The sequence below is a fragment of the Enoplosus armatus genome, chromosome 20 (genome assembly GCF_043641665.1).
Source record: "Enoplosus armatus isolate fEnoArm2 chromosome 20, fEnoArm2.hap1, whole genome shotgun sequence".
Lineage (NCBI taxonomy): Eukaryota > Metazoa > Chordata > Actinopteri > Centrarchiformes > Enoplosidae > Enoplosus > Enoplosus armatus.
Genome location: NC_092199.1, coordinates 10,446,629 through 10,461,062, shown reverse-complemented (window position 1 = coordinate 10,461,062; position 14,434 = coordinate 10,446,629).

Below are 14,434 nucleotides of genomic sequence, written 5' to 3'. Positions count from 1 at the left end.
GTGAAATATATGTACCGTGACTTTCATCCATGCTGGGTTCTTCATGGATTTACTGTGACATCTTTACTGCCCACGAGAGTGAAATCCATGTTTTTCTTTATTTTTTATCTATAGTCTTTATTCTTTATTCTTTTTTTGGATCCCCATTAGCTGGCTGCTCTGTTCTGTGCAATTTGAAGTTTTTGCATTTGACCAAATGAGAGCAGTAGTACGCCAGGGGCGATAGAGCAAGTGACCGAACAACGGCAATCAGTCTTAATGTATTTCTTTATTGTAACACTATTATGTCCCATTAAAACTGAAATAAAACCAAAAATCTAATTAGATTTTATCAGCCCCTCTTCCCTGCTATAGGTATAATAACTATTACGTTGTATGTGGTCATGTTTAGTCATTAATTAACTCCATAAAAAAACCATTATGATAAAATGCCATAATTGTGAATTATGTTGTCTGTGACATGCTGTTTCCATCAGCCTTTCATTTGAAATATTAGATCACAGATTTACCAGAGGGCTTCCTCTTGCCATCTGGTTCTGTTGTCAAGCCATGACTGCTTCCTTTAGTCCTCAGACCCACAGTACAGTCAGCGACTCCCAAAAGATTTGAGAAGCATCTGGGCATTTAGCTTTTTTGTGTCTCTCCTCTTCAAAATTATTGTCACTAAATGTAGTTAGTAAATTATATATAAAATGTACATCTCATCCTTCAAGCAGCCCCATGGCTGCTCTCATGTGTTGCATTTTTTCAAGTTCCAGCTTCACGCTACTTTTAAACAGCTCTGTCCAAAGGTAACAAAATCCGGTGCTTCTAAAGTTCACTAATTAACATGTTATATCTTGTTTGTTTAATCCATACAAAAAAAGTGTTAAAACAACACATGTAAAAACATTTGGACAGAGCCAGGCTAACTGTGTCTAGTTTTTTGTGCTAAGCTAAGTTAACATGCTGCATTTTCCATGATGCGGAACTATTCGTGTCAATGTCCAAAGGCTAGAAATTGTTATTATTATGCGTCAAAGTGAAGTGTTCATTTATAGGGAGAAAATGTTACCAGTTTTCAAGACATTTCGTCAGACCAGAGTACATGCAGTTTACAGAGTATTTCCAATTCACTTAAAATGCTTTTAGCTAATTTGCCTACATACTCTAATTAAGGTTATCCCAGGAATTAGAAAGCCAGAGCTTGATGGAGTGAGTGATGGACTGGACAAAAGGTAATGACAACCCTCCTGCTTTCCTTTTCCACTGTGTCACCATATTCTCTTTCCTCCGCCCCACCACCACCACCACCACTTCACTCCCTCTAACAGTGACCTGTTTATCGACTGGCTTCTTCTTCCTGTTTGTGGTACTAAGAGGCTGAAATTAGATCTGCATCGCCGAGGATTTGAGATAAATTGGGCAGCGGATCGGCCCTAACTCAATTTTCTCTTGATTTCTGAGGAGGAAGAGGAGGATAGCTCGTCATGATGCAGGAGACAGGAAAACACCAGATTGACACGGACAAGGATGGGGTGAATGTGGGCCTGTTGAGTGTAGGGTGTGCTGCAATTAATGAGTTTCACAAACAACAGGATATATAATGTGATGAGCCAGCGCAGCAGTTGTGTATACAAAGATTCAGAAAGCATTTGGTGTTGATGGTCGTATTTGTAGTCCTAACAGCTCATTGGGAAAAGAATATTCCCTCTATTGCCAGCCTTAGGGATCGTCTACCTTTGGTCCATGCTATGCAAGGCCTCATCGTTGGCAGCATGCTATCCTCCACTGTGGCTCCCTCGGGTTGGCCCAAATGGCTGTGGTACACAGGGGTAATCGGCCGCTCCCATTACAACTCCCGGGGGAGGGGGGTTTGCTCCTTAGCTTCTTTGTACGGTTAGGAGTCGGGGTGTGGATCGCACTCTTTTCACTATCCCACTTTGATCTAACTCCAATCCCTGACAGCTGATACTGTAGCTGAACCTGACACTTGGCGCTGCCTCTGAACAAATCTGGAATGGGAAGAGGATAATGGGATTGAGAAGAGCAGGGCTGAATGCCACAGTATCTGTTGTTTTGTGTGCCAGACAGACACGATGACCCTCTTGGTTAAACTCAGCCCAAGAGGTCACAACACGTACTGAAGAGGAGGAATGCCCTGAGGGTAAACAACTGTCTCTTGATGTTGTTGTCACTTTTATCTCTTCACATGGATGCATAAAATATAACTTGGACATGATGGTGATGTGGGATTGTATATCAGTGTCTGTATAACCAAAGGATTCTGTTCTTCCAGATGTGTAGATATTGTGGATAATATACAGACAAAAACCTTAGCCAATCATGGCAATTAAAAAAAACAGAAGAGTGAAATAACAAGCATCACGTCCTGGATATTTTTCAGACCACAGTGAAGGACTTATGTTTGACAGACAGACCGACTGGGACTGACAAATAGGCTGCGACACATAGCCTGTATCTTAAGATAATAAATGGATTGATCTCTATATATATATATATATATATATATATATATATGTATATATTGGTGCAGTACATGATCCTGGATCAGGGCTAGTCTCACATTGCAATCTACTGTAGGACAACTGTTTTTTACTTGATGACCAAAGATTTTACCCATGTTTCTCTAATGATTGTCAGCTTTGGTCTGACAGCCCACTTCACAGTGTAAAGGGGCCTCCAGTTTGACCATGGTCCAAGTCTACTATATTCGCTAGGTCTAAGTTTAAGTGTACCAAAGAAGGTCAGAAATCTGAAAAACAGCAGAGAGAGAGCTTAACTTTCTAATAACTTTGCCCCTGATCTTATTTCTACAGTTCTGACAGCTGTATTTTTCCTGAAGGGACGTTTCAGAATGAGTCTGAAGGCTGTATGGCCAGCCCTCCACAGGTGCTGCAGATGGGCCCCACCGGCATTAGCTGCAAAGCTCTGCTATTGGCTGAAGGGTATTGAGCCATCAGCAATCTGAGCCTTCCTGAATTAAATTGAGAGAAAAGCCTTTTAAACAGTGGCTACCCAAAGATCCCTTGGGATACACGGGGGCGTTCAAAGACATTTGTTCCCTATATTTTTGTGTGATGAATCTTTCAACCTTTCACACAAGGTGTGTGTACATGCTTAACCAAGCTTATCATGCGTCACTGAAGTGTTTTGGGTTCAACTGTTTTTTCTTAGAAATACTTAAAGGCAGGCCTCCCACTCTCAATTCACAAAATCCCCAATGCAGTTTGCATACATCACAAACAGACAAGTTGCAACAGATTCTGCCTCAGGTCAGCAGTAAAACTGATGTTGACCGATTGGGCCTCTGTCTGTCATCACCGACCATGAACATACCTGAACAATACAGTGGAAAGAACCTAGAAATGTACTATGTTAGCTCATGGAGGATTGTACTGTCCTCAGAGACAGTTGAGGTCCATTTAAAACCCATTAGGTAACAACAAAAATGCTTTATCATTTTTGCATCATTAGCATGTAAGCGGCAGGCCAGGAGGAGTCATTTTTAACCTTCCACAAGAGATTTTGGCGTCTCTAGCACAATGGTTTCTTTGTTCACAGGATGCTATCGGAAAAACTCTCGATAACATGGTATCACTGTCTACATTACATAAAAAACACAGGGATGAAGTACCAGAACCCACAGGCTCTTTCTCTTTCTTGGATGTCTAGATAGATGTGGGAAAGGTCCATGTCATATTAGAGAGATGTATTGTCTTTTGGAGTACAATAATCTGCTCCCGTGTCCTCTTCCACATCCACAGTGCAACATTACATCACTCCTTTATTTAGAGGCCATATCAATGTGACATCATGATCATCACTCTATACCTTCATTCACCACAGAGACGGGTGGCTGGGATTGAAACTCAAGCCTGTGTATTATATGAGATGCAGAACACCAGTGTATGTCCTTGGCTATTCTGAAGGCTAATCAGATTTCAGAATATGGGGACAGATTTCCAGTTTCCTGTGCGCTCTGTGCCAAAAACACAGTCCAGATACCAGATATAGTGGACGTCTCACAAAAAACACACGTCTTGGAGAGATCATCCTGTTGGTCAGGATGTTTTGGCAATAGTTGCACTAATTTGCTTTCTTGCTGAGAATCAGGAGAGAAGGCTGATACCTTTCTCACATCTGTCCAGTAAATATGAACCCACTGCCAGCAGCCGATGAGTTTAGCTTAGCACAGAAATGGAAAAAATGGGGGAAACAAATAGCTAGCTACTTTAATCCATACAACAACTGAAGTATAAAAATTATTATTATGGTTTTGTGGGGGGATTATGTGTGTGACTAATCCTTGGAAAGATTGATTTTCTACTTGCAGGCAGCAATTCATTTCCATTTAGGTCAGTGTGCCTATTACTTTGATGAGACTTGAGATCACAATGACTAATATAACACCAATCATTTCCCATCAGTTGTTTTAAAGACACCATCAGAAGGCAACTTCAGTAAGAACAAGTGGAACAAGACCACAAGCAGTAAAACACAAGCATGTCTCTTCTTGTTTTACCTTTGTGATAGAAACATTGAAATATTTATCGGTGACAAATGTTGTTAGCCAAGTCTGCCCCTTCAACGTTCCCTTGTTGTTACCTGCGCCTGTGATGGCTCTGGTATGTGTGAGAAATGCCAACACATAGCCATAGCCACAGCAGAGTACATGCTGTTAAGGGTGGTTAAGTGACTGTTGTCAGCCATTTAGTGTCTAGAGAAGCTCAGGGGGCAGCATAATAGTTATCCAAAGGTTGTGTGTTGTGTTTGCTGCAACAGAAGAGAAATATACTTCCTGTTCATTACGATGACGTCTCTTTCCAGTTCGTCACCACAGAGTTGGCCCAGAGTTAAAAGCTACCAACTAGGAGACATTCAATAACTCAGATATCTTTATTAAATGACTTGCTGTTATTCAGACCTCATGGATATGCTTCATGTCTGCAGTACTTGCAGTTGCCAATATTCTCAGCATGAGCTGAAAATTACCTCCATGATATAATATGATTTTCTAATGACATCCCTGGAACATAAACAATGTTAGAATATAAAGTGGCTGTAATATGGTTACAAGGTTTCAAAGCCAGTCTTCTTTGACAGACGTTTGAAAAGTACAGCTGGCTCAGAGTATCTGTGTCATTCAAGCGGTGAGTTTGTACCTGTAGGTGCAGATCAGGCTCTGGAGGTATCTTGGTTGTCTTGGTACAATTGTTACCGTGCTGTAGATGTTTTTTTCTGTTATGACATGAATCCTCTGTTGGTTCAGTGACTCACTTGTCAGGACAGGCTAACAAAAGAATCAAATGGAGGAAGTACAGGGTGTACAAAATATTCATATGAATGTGTGATGAAGGTAGTCAACAGTTTGAACAATGTGTTCTGCCTACATTTGACGTTTGCGATGAATAGATGGATTTTCTTCTCGTAATTCTGGTTGTAAACATGACAAGAAACAATGTGTGAGCCTGTTCCGGACAGTGGCTGAATGTTTTCTAATGGCACAGCTGATGTGTATGTGCCAGGCACCTGGTAGGCAGCCGGGAGACCTAAATAGAAACAGGGAACATGTGGGGGTTTTACATCAAATGCAATTAAACCAGTGATGTTTTAATGGCATTTCCCCCTGAACCAACCAACGACAAAAAAATAAATCCTTTCCTGCTCACCGCAAAGCCACCGGCTGGAACGACTCCCCCAAATTATGAGCTTCTGAAAGACGGTGTGCGGACTGTGTCAATGTTTCTTATTTTGTCACTTCCTACTAAACACATTAAAACTTCATCATCGCTGAAAATGGAATGATTGTGGACAATAAAAAGCTGTGACTCTCCAAAGCACATTGCCGTTGTTAAGTTTTAATCACCAGCTTTAAGGCCGCAGACATTTTATAACCCTTCAGTTAACAAAGATGTCGCTTCTAAGGAATGCCTTAACTGTTTGATCAATTTGATTAATCAAATAGTTGAATGTACTTGACTTTTTCTGACTTTTCATTCCATTTTTGATCAGTTCAGGCCACAGTAAGGCATTTACATAATCTTATTTACATCATATGACTGCAACAAAAGAGGGAAGACTGTAATTGAGGAGAGACAGAATAGGTACATTTCAGAGACACAGGACTTCAGAGAAAAGAGGATGGCTTTCCAGACAGAAATAACAGAGAGGAGGAGCAGACTCTCAATCGTGCTGCACCATCTTTAGGAGAGAGGAGAGAGGAAAGGACAGGAGGAGGAATTGTATAACAGACTGATGTGGAAGGAGGTGAAAAATGGCTCTATTATAGCCCTAATAGAATTTCCCTTGGCCCCAGAGGGAAACAGAATGGACTCTCCCTCCTTCCCACTTTGCCTCTCTATCCCCGTCATCCCTCCATTTGCCCCGGCCGGAGATATAATTTCATCACTCTCCACTTAATTGTGTACGTTGCTGGCAGAGCCTCACTCTCTGTTCCAGCAAACAGAGGCAGGTGGGAGAGGAGGAGGAAGAGGAGCAGAATAATAGAACAGAGTGGGAAACCACATCACTTCATTTTTATAGATGGACAGCTTGTAAAAGCAATGGGTTAGGTGGTCCCCTCTGAGAAGCCAAGTGTAAACACAGAAGAAAACACTGAGTGGGATCTCACTGTGTCATACAGGACATAGTGCAGGATAGATTTACAGCAAATTTAAATATTTGTATTAGGCTCATGTAAACATGAAGAATACAGTTTGCCTATAAGACCGATAAGTCACTCCGTGTAGACAGAAGATAACCATTGCCTTTGTTTACATATTGAAGGGAAAATAAAAGAAAAGGTTTTTTAAGGTCAAGTGTGGTCAAAAACATGATTTAACGTTTGATGATTCATGATTTAGTTCATCGAGAGAGATGCAACACATTCTGCATGGGGACTGGGCAATAACCAATATATACTAATTTAAGTATGGCTAAAAATTGATTATGATAATGAACACAATAGGGAGCCCCTCCATGGCCATGCATTTATTTTACAAAGGATTTTATAGCCCATTGAAAGTTTGGCCAAGACATATTGAATATGCCCAGCATTATGTAACTTCAGTATTACACGAATAATTGGTGGAGGACATGTTGCAACATTGCCTTGTTTTTGAACGTTTTGAAACATTGTTAAAGGGATGGTCCAGTGATTTAGTATTGTGCTACCAAGGTATTTTATACAAAACAGGATACAAATTGAAACTGACCTTCAAATTCACGCCTATTTGTATCTCCTCCGCTATTACCTTGTCAGGCGCTGACCTTTGACTTCAGAGATCAGTCACTCACCCTACTGTCTCACCCAGCAACACCATTTTGCTACTTTCAAAGGTTGCACCTTGTGTTTGATCTCCTGTTAAAGTCCTTCGTGACCAAAGAGAACACGTGTGCCTTCATCTGGAATGATCTGCAATCTTTCTACAGTCAGTCATACATCATCTTGAGCGTCTACTGAGATCCTCTGAGAGATGCTCCTCACTAGCCGTAAAGATGAAGATGCTTCTGACCTTCGACCTCATCTCAAAGATTGTGTTTTTAAAAAACATTGTGCTAACTTGTATGGCATGAGGCACAAAAGGCATGGAGGTTAGAAAATTGGGGGTCAAGTATTTTAGACTGTTTTCTTGCAGCGCTGGGACCTGTTTCAGACTTCATACAATTCAACAAAACCTATTGGTTATTAAGAAATATTTTGGCCTTGTGGTAAATTAGTGGGTTAGGGTTATATTCAGACACAACACAGTCCAGTTAACTAAGCATTCAAACATTTATTTTGATTGATATTTTTGTGTTCTCCAACCACACTGGGCTTGGAACTATTTAGATATTCTTATGTTGTGGCCAAAGGAATACTTACTTTTAGATTGTTAATATGGTTAAATTATATTTTATTTTTTACAAGTTAAACATTGTAAAATTCTAGTTCTGAATTTAAAGTTACTCAAATCATAATTTCCATGGTTTGAAATTGAGCTTAAAAAGATGTCAGTTATGCACATTTGAAAACAAACATTGCATTGTTTATACTATCAATTCATAAATCACTATAGAATATATGAAATACATAGCAAGGAGTTGTTGAATCTGCTTCACAGGCAAATATGGTGTTTCTGACTCTTTAGCTTTGCTTAGTTTTTAACATTTAGATTTTGTTACCTTCAGACAGAGCCAGGCTAGCTGTTCCCCCGTTTCCAGTCTTTGTGCCAAGCTAAGCTAACTGGCTGCATATTCATATTTACCATACTCAAACTACAACCTAAGAAAACCAGGGCTTTGCATTAAAGGACTCTTATTTTAATTCCTCTGAGACGTGAAGGGTGAACCTTCAGAGATTATTATGTGTTGTGCTGTTATTTTGTGAAAAGGTCTTTCATGTCAAAGGTTTCACAACCTCACATTTCTGGACAGTCCTGGGGGGTTTCTGTTTCCACGTTCTCACTTTATCCCAGTGGTGATTTGTTGAGTAAATAAGTATGTTATTCTGAGACCACACTGAGGCTGAGTCTTAAAACTGACCATAACATGTTGTAAATTAGTTAACTGTGCAGCAGGGAGGGACATTACATGAAAATAATAAATAAAGTAAATGAGCAAAAAAACTTTATTTTTGTTTTATGTATTTTATATTGTATTTGTCTTCTCTTTCTGTACGTCTTTTGTTTTTTTGATTCAAACTGAGACACTTGATTACGCGATGATACATTCAAATAAACATACTTAACTTTGATCAAAGTAATTCTTAATTTAGTTTACTAATTTTCTGCATTTATCATTTTATTTTGCAAGAGAAATGTCTTTTTTTTCTTTCCACAATCTCAACAAAGTAAAGGGCAACATTAAAGGTGTTTTCCTTAAAAATGGCGACTGAATGTTTTTTAACATTAAATGTTACGTAATGTTGCAAAATGTAGGTAGCCTTCAGATCCATCTTTTCAGTATGAACCACACTAGGAAGTTATCACTTAAGAAGAAGTTCAGTAGGTTTTCATCATTACAGAATGTAAATAAGCATGTAGAAGTGTTGAAGATGATGTCCATTTTCTATTAACACAAATGACGACTGGAGTCGTTCAGTCAAGACAATTTTCTTCGCTTTGTTCAACATGAAGCCAAAACTCAACTGGTCACCCAAACTCAACATGGCCTATCCTCTTTCACCACCACATGTCACTCCTGCACACATGGTTCCCTTCACACATCAAACATTCCTCGCTAACGACTCACTGGAGGTTAGCAGCAGTTGGCTGGAGAATGTGTTTTCCATTTGAACCACGGTTCACTTAGAAACTGATCTTGGGTCCTGGGACTGGGTCAGTACCTGTTGATGCCATTTCTGATCTGAATAAGCAGAAACAGATCAGGCTGGAGTGAGCGAGTGCGCAGGTTTAAAGATTGTTGCTAACTTGCATCAAGTTTAATTGGATTGGGAACATGGTGAAGCAGGTCTTAGCAGGAAGTTTGTCTTTCTCATTACAGTAATTTTGGACAATTTGGGTGTATTTTAGTGGCACAATTAGAGACAAAAAAAATGTTTTACTTCATGCATTTTTTTGTGTATGCTATATTCAACATTCATATATGTGGTCTATGGTATGTACTACATACATATTACTGCTGTATATTTCATATACCTCATATTAAATATTATACCTGTATAACTATACCATATTTATATTAGTTATGGGCCTATAGATACACTATAATATTACTGTGGAGTTGCACTATTAGACTCATTACCTCTGCAGATACAGTATATAACATGTAGCAAATACATCTATTTGCATAATGCACAAATCATTCGCATGGATTAAGTATTGTAATATATACAGATTTTGATTGTTGTTTTCTTAACTTATTGTTTTGTTGTATTTATGATATTAAATAGTTATATTTATCTGTTTCCTACGTCTATAAACTATTTCATGTACTGCTGCAACGTCAATTTTCCCTCTGTGGATCAATCAAGTCTTATCTTGTGTTAAATCCATTAGAATATATGAATTATATTAATCATATATGAATTCCAAAACATCGCAATGTTTTCACACCTGTAACACTACCACAGAGTTAAACCCACAGTGACATAAAAATATGAAACCAATGGGAACCACTGTGCTAGCATGTGTCATTTCACGCACCATTACTTTGCCACATCACTCACCAAAGTAAGTCTAATTGCGTTGACAGCCTGTTGGTATCTATTATTATAGTATTGTGTTGCCGCTGCTACGCTGACCACACGCAATGCCATAATTCATGCAGTCAGTTTGATGAAGCTCAAGAGGAACTAGTCCACCCTACTTTGCCCCCCTTTTCAACCCCCCCCCCCTTCCTCTTCACTCCATCCTTGTGCTGCAACGGTTTAAGCTTCCAGTAATCAGTCTGTCTCATTTGGCTTGAATTACATGTCAGAAGGACTTTGGGGGCTCTTGAGGAAAATGCACAGGCCTTCTCCATCCTGAGGGCAAAATACGACCAGAGTCCACGACTGTTTCGAGACCAAACCATACTGTGATTGTGTTGGAGAGTCTATGGAGCCCCAAAGTGTACAATATTAAATAAATAAATAAGTAATTATGAAATAAATAATCCAAAGAATAAATTGTACAACACATATTTATGAAACAATAAATTGCAAATAATTTAATAAGTTTAAAGTTAATAAGTAAAAAGTAAATTTTATTGCATTATAGAACTTTTTTTCAAATGTCTGTTTTTATTTCCTAATGGTTTTTATTTTATGTCACATTTTATTTTACAATGTCACATTATAAGTCTCTTTTTTTATTTCCTGTTTGTGAGACCAACAATGTCAAAGCAATTCTGAATCCACCACACTGCAAAATAACATTATACAATATTATAAATAGTGACATTATGCAATAAAGAGACATCATAAAAAGTGAAATAAAAACTTCTGTGATGATATATGAAACTAAGAATGATTAAATAACTAAATAATTAGTTGACTTTTTAGAATTTCACAATTTATTGGTTGATTTATATATTTTAATATATTTATTCACATTATTATTTCATAATGTCTCATTTATTTATTTACTGTTGAACACTGTGGGCTTCTAAACTAATATGCAAGTGCATGCACTCTAAGGTTTGTGTGTGCATAGTTGGATCAATACAGAGGATGAGAGGATTTGAGCTTTATTATTAGTTTTACTGCTTGCATGATGTAGGAATTTTGCAAATTCACATTAGGTATAGTACAGTATATGTATTAGTATACAAGGAACATTCAGTATTTCTCAGATCTGTACATTTCAGTCCTGGTGCACGGTCAGTATGCGCTACATTACCAGGGCTTTTTATTTTAAAACTTTATCCTCCAGACAGTCTTTTAGTTTCCACCTTCAAACCGTCAAACCCCCATCTGCATGATTACTTTGTGCAAAATCATCACATGTTCACCTTCAGTTGGGTTTACTGTACAAGCAATTCATTGTCTGGTCACCGTTACTCAATTAAATCTGTCCTATCTATCAAACTAAACAAATACTGTCCAAAGGAAAAGGCCTCCACCTTCAGTCACAGTTTCTGATGGGGGACAAACTCTGAAGATAACGTTGACTAAGCTATTGTACAAACAAAGGGCTTTCAGGGAAGGTCATTCTGTGGTAAGGGCTAATATTGAACACATCAATAAAAAACCAAATAATTTCCCTAAGTGTCACAAATCAAAGTGGAGATCCTGCTCAATCCTGCTTACTGCGGTAGCCAATAATTAACACATGTATTCATTTACCAGAGCAAAGTCATATTTAGACACCAATTTTGTGTAACTTTTCAATTAGTCTGTCTGTCTGTAATCACAATAGCAGATCAGGTCCAACCTCAACTGACTTAACATATTTTAAGATAACATAAACAGGTCACGAAATTTAGCTACATGGATGTGTTAAGTTAAACTTAGCAAAAGTTTTGGGAAATACTTATTTGCTTTCATGCAGAGTTAAGATTAAAGACAAGATTAAAACCACTCTCATATCTGTCTGACAAATATATGGCTACAGCCAGCAGCCAGTTAGCTTAGCTTAGCATAAAGACTGGAAACAGGGGGAAACAACTAGCCTGGTTCTCTCAAAAGTAGTGAAAATCCATCCACCGGACAAAATATGCTATTGGACAGAGTCAGGCTAGCATAAATAGTCATATAACATGTTAATTAGTGAGCTTTAGCGGTATTGTTATGCAGAATTTCTTACTTTTCGACAGAGCCAGGCTAGCTGTGTCCCCTGTTTCCAGTCTTTATGCTAAGCTAAGCTAACTGGCTGCTGGATGTAGCCTTATATTGAACGTAAGCATATGAGAGTGATGTTGTCATATAACTCCCGGCAAGAAAGCGAATATGTGTATTTCCCAAAATGTCGAATACTGCAAAGAGACTGTATTGTGTTGTATTTCTGACATTTGGTGGCAGGTGGTGTTTTTTTTGCAAATGGATGATTGGAGCCTTTCCGGTTCTGATTAGTCTCAAAGGTATTTTAAATTGGTTATTCATGTCCAGTCTTAATCACGCACTACATTTATACACCTGATGGTGATTAACCTGTTAATTGCACCAAGTACCTGACACAGGCACCTCCCTTCCCTTTGCCCTTCTTACCCTTTTAAACTAGGACTGATACTGTAACAATGTCCCATTCACATAGGCTAACTAACATAAAAACTAGAAAAAATGATTTACAAGTAAAAAAACAACAATAACTAAATAAGATATTCTTACAAAAACAGCTAAAAACACAAATGTACAACATCAGCGGACACCTGAAATAGTTCCCAGGCACTTGTGATGCAAACAGACACATAATTACACATTTAAGTGCTACAATCTAGGACAATAAGAGAAACGTAATACCATTTACAGTTGTTATTCGGGAATTAAAATACAACAACCCTTAGAGAGTAGAGTGAGAATACCTTCATTTAAAGTAACACTACAGCGTGAAGCTCAGTATGCTAGTGGTTAGTAACAATGTACAGGGTGTATCAAGGTGATATCGGTAAGTTTAACATAGTAAACTATTTGCTCCTTCAAATATTTTCCCCCAAACAGACAAAATAAAAACAAATAGGTGCTGGGGGTCCTTAGTTGGCAGCATAATAATAGCAACATAATACAATTATTGAAGTATGCTTTGACAAATTCAAACCAAATAGGTGCAACACAACACATTGTAGAAAGCACATACTGCCACGAGGAGAGGAATGCATGTTTTTACTTAAACAAGCTGATAAATGCAAAAGCAGATTCCTGGGTTTCACCTTTACGTTTAAGTAATCCAAAACTTTTCCGCTTTCCCTTGGTCTGAATTCATCCCACATCCTTTGACTTATGTCTCCATTGACTTGCCTTTTATTCAGAGGTCATTGTTGCAAACAATGAGGAAACAAGACACCCTTTTTCTTTTTTCTCTGGCACCGTTCCCCTCTCTTATTCACCCATTTGAAGGATTGTCAGTCGCAAGAAGACAAACACAGTGTCTACAGATTGTTCAGTTAATCACAGAGGGTGTAATATGGATGTGGTAACACAATCATTCAAGATACCCTGAGAAATTAAGCAAAAAAGGTAGAAAACCCTGGATTTTTGTTTTGCATCCTGATTGTTCTGTATGTGTTTTTTTCTTAAAATTTGTGCACTGGCTGACGATGACTTGCTAGTTTCTGCATGCTGTTTATTGTTAAGGTAGCACTCATTGCAAATTATATGGATTTTAGACATAATTTAAAAGAGTTACCTTACACTGGCTACTAATAATGAGATTAAACAGTATATGGTCCCCTCGGGAGAGTGCTCCATACAGTATATGGCAGGATCTGAAGTTTTCTGTGTCTTCTATAATGAATGACAATGTAAATGTATACATGACCTGTGTGTGTGTTTGTTTGTATAGTACATGCATGGTTACATACTGTAGGTCTATGTGTATGTCTCTATTAGGTGTGTGCCAATGTACATACAGTATACATAGTTGCTACTGGGTGACTTGAGTTCCATATCCTTCCCTTTTCTGGGTCAGTATGAAGGAGTCCGTGTGGGAGCTCCTGTGTTATGCAGATAGGCCCGAGCACATAGAAAAGTGTTTCATGTTGCCTCGGTCAATGACCCCCACCGACAGAGTCCAGCCAGCAGTTCTTATAGCACTTGTCGGACAAAGGAAGAGTCTGCATAAATCACTTAAGACGAAGCCAAAGTTGAGAGTAATTCCACATGTGCTGCAGCTCAGTGTCTTCAATCTAATACAAGTATAAAATAGAAGTAAATAGCTGGACTCAGCTTTAGTTTTTGCTGAAGGAGAACAGGTTCATTTGAATTGCGTACAAGCATCCTTCTTCAAGTTGTCATATTCGCAAAGATCCAGATACTCTGTGGTATGCAGGGCGTAACAGACACAAGCCATTTGAC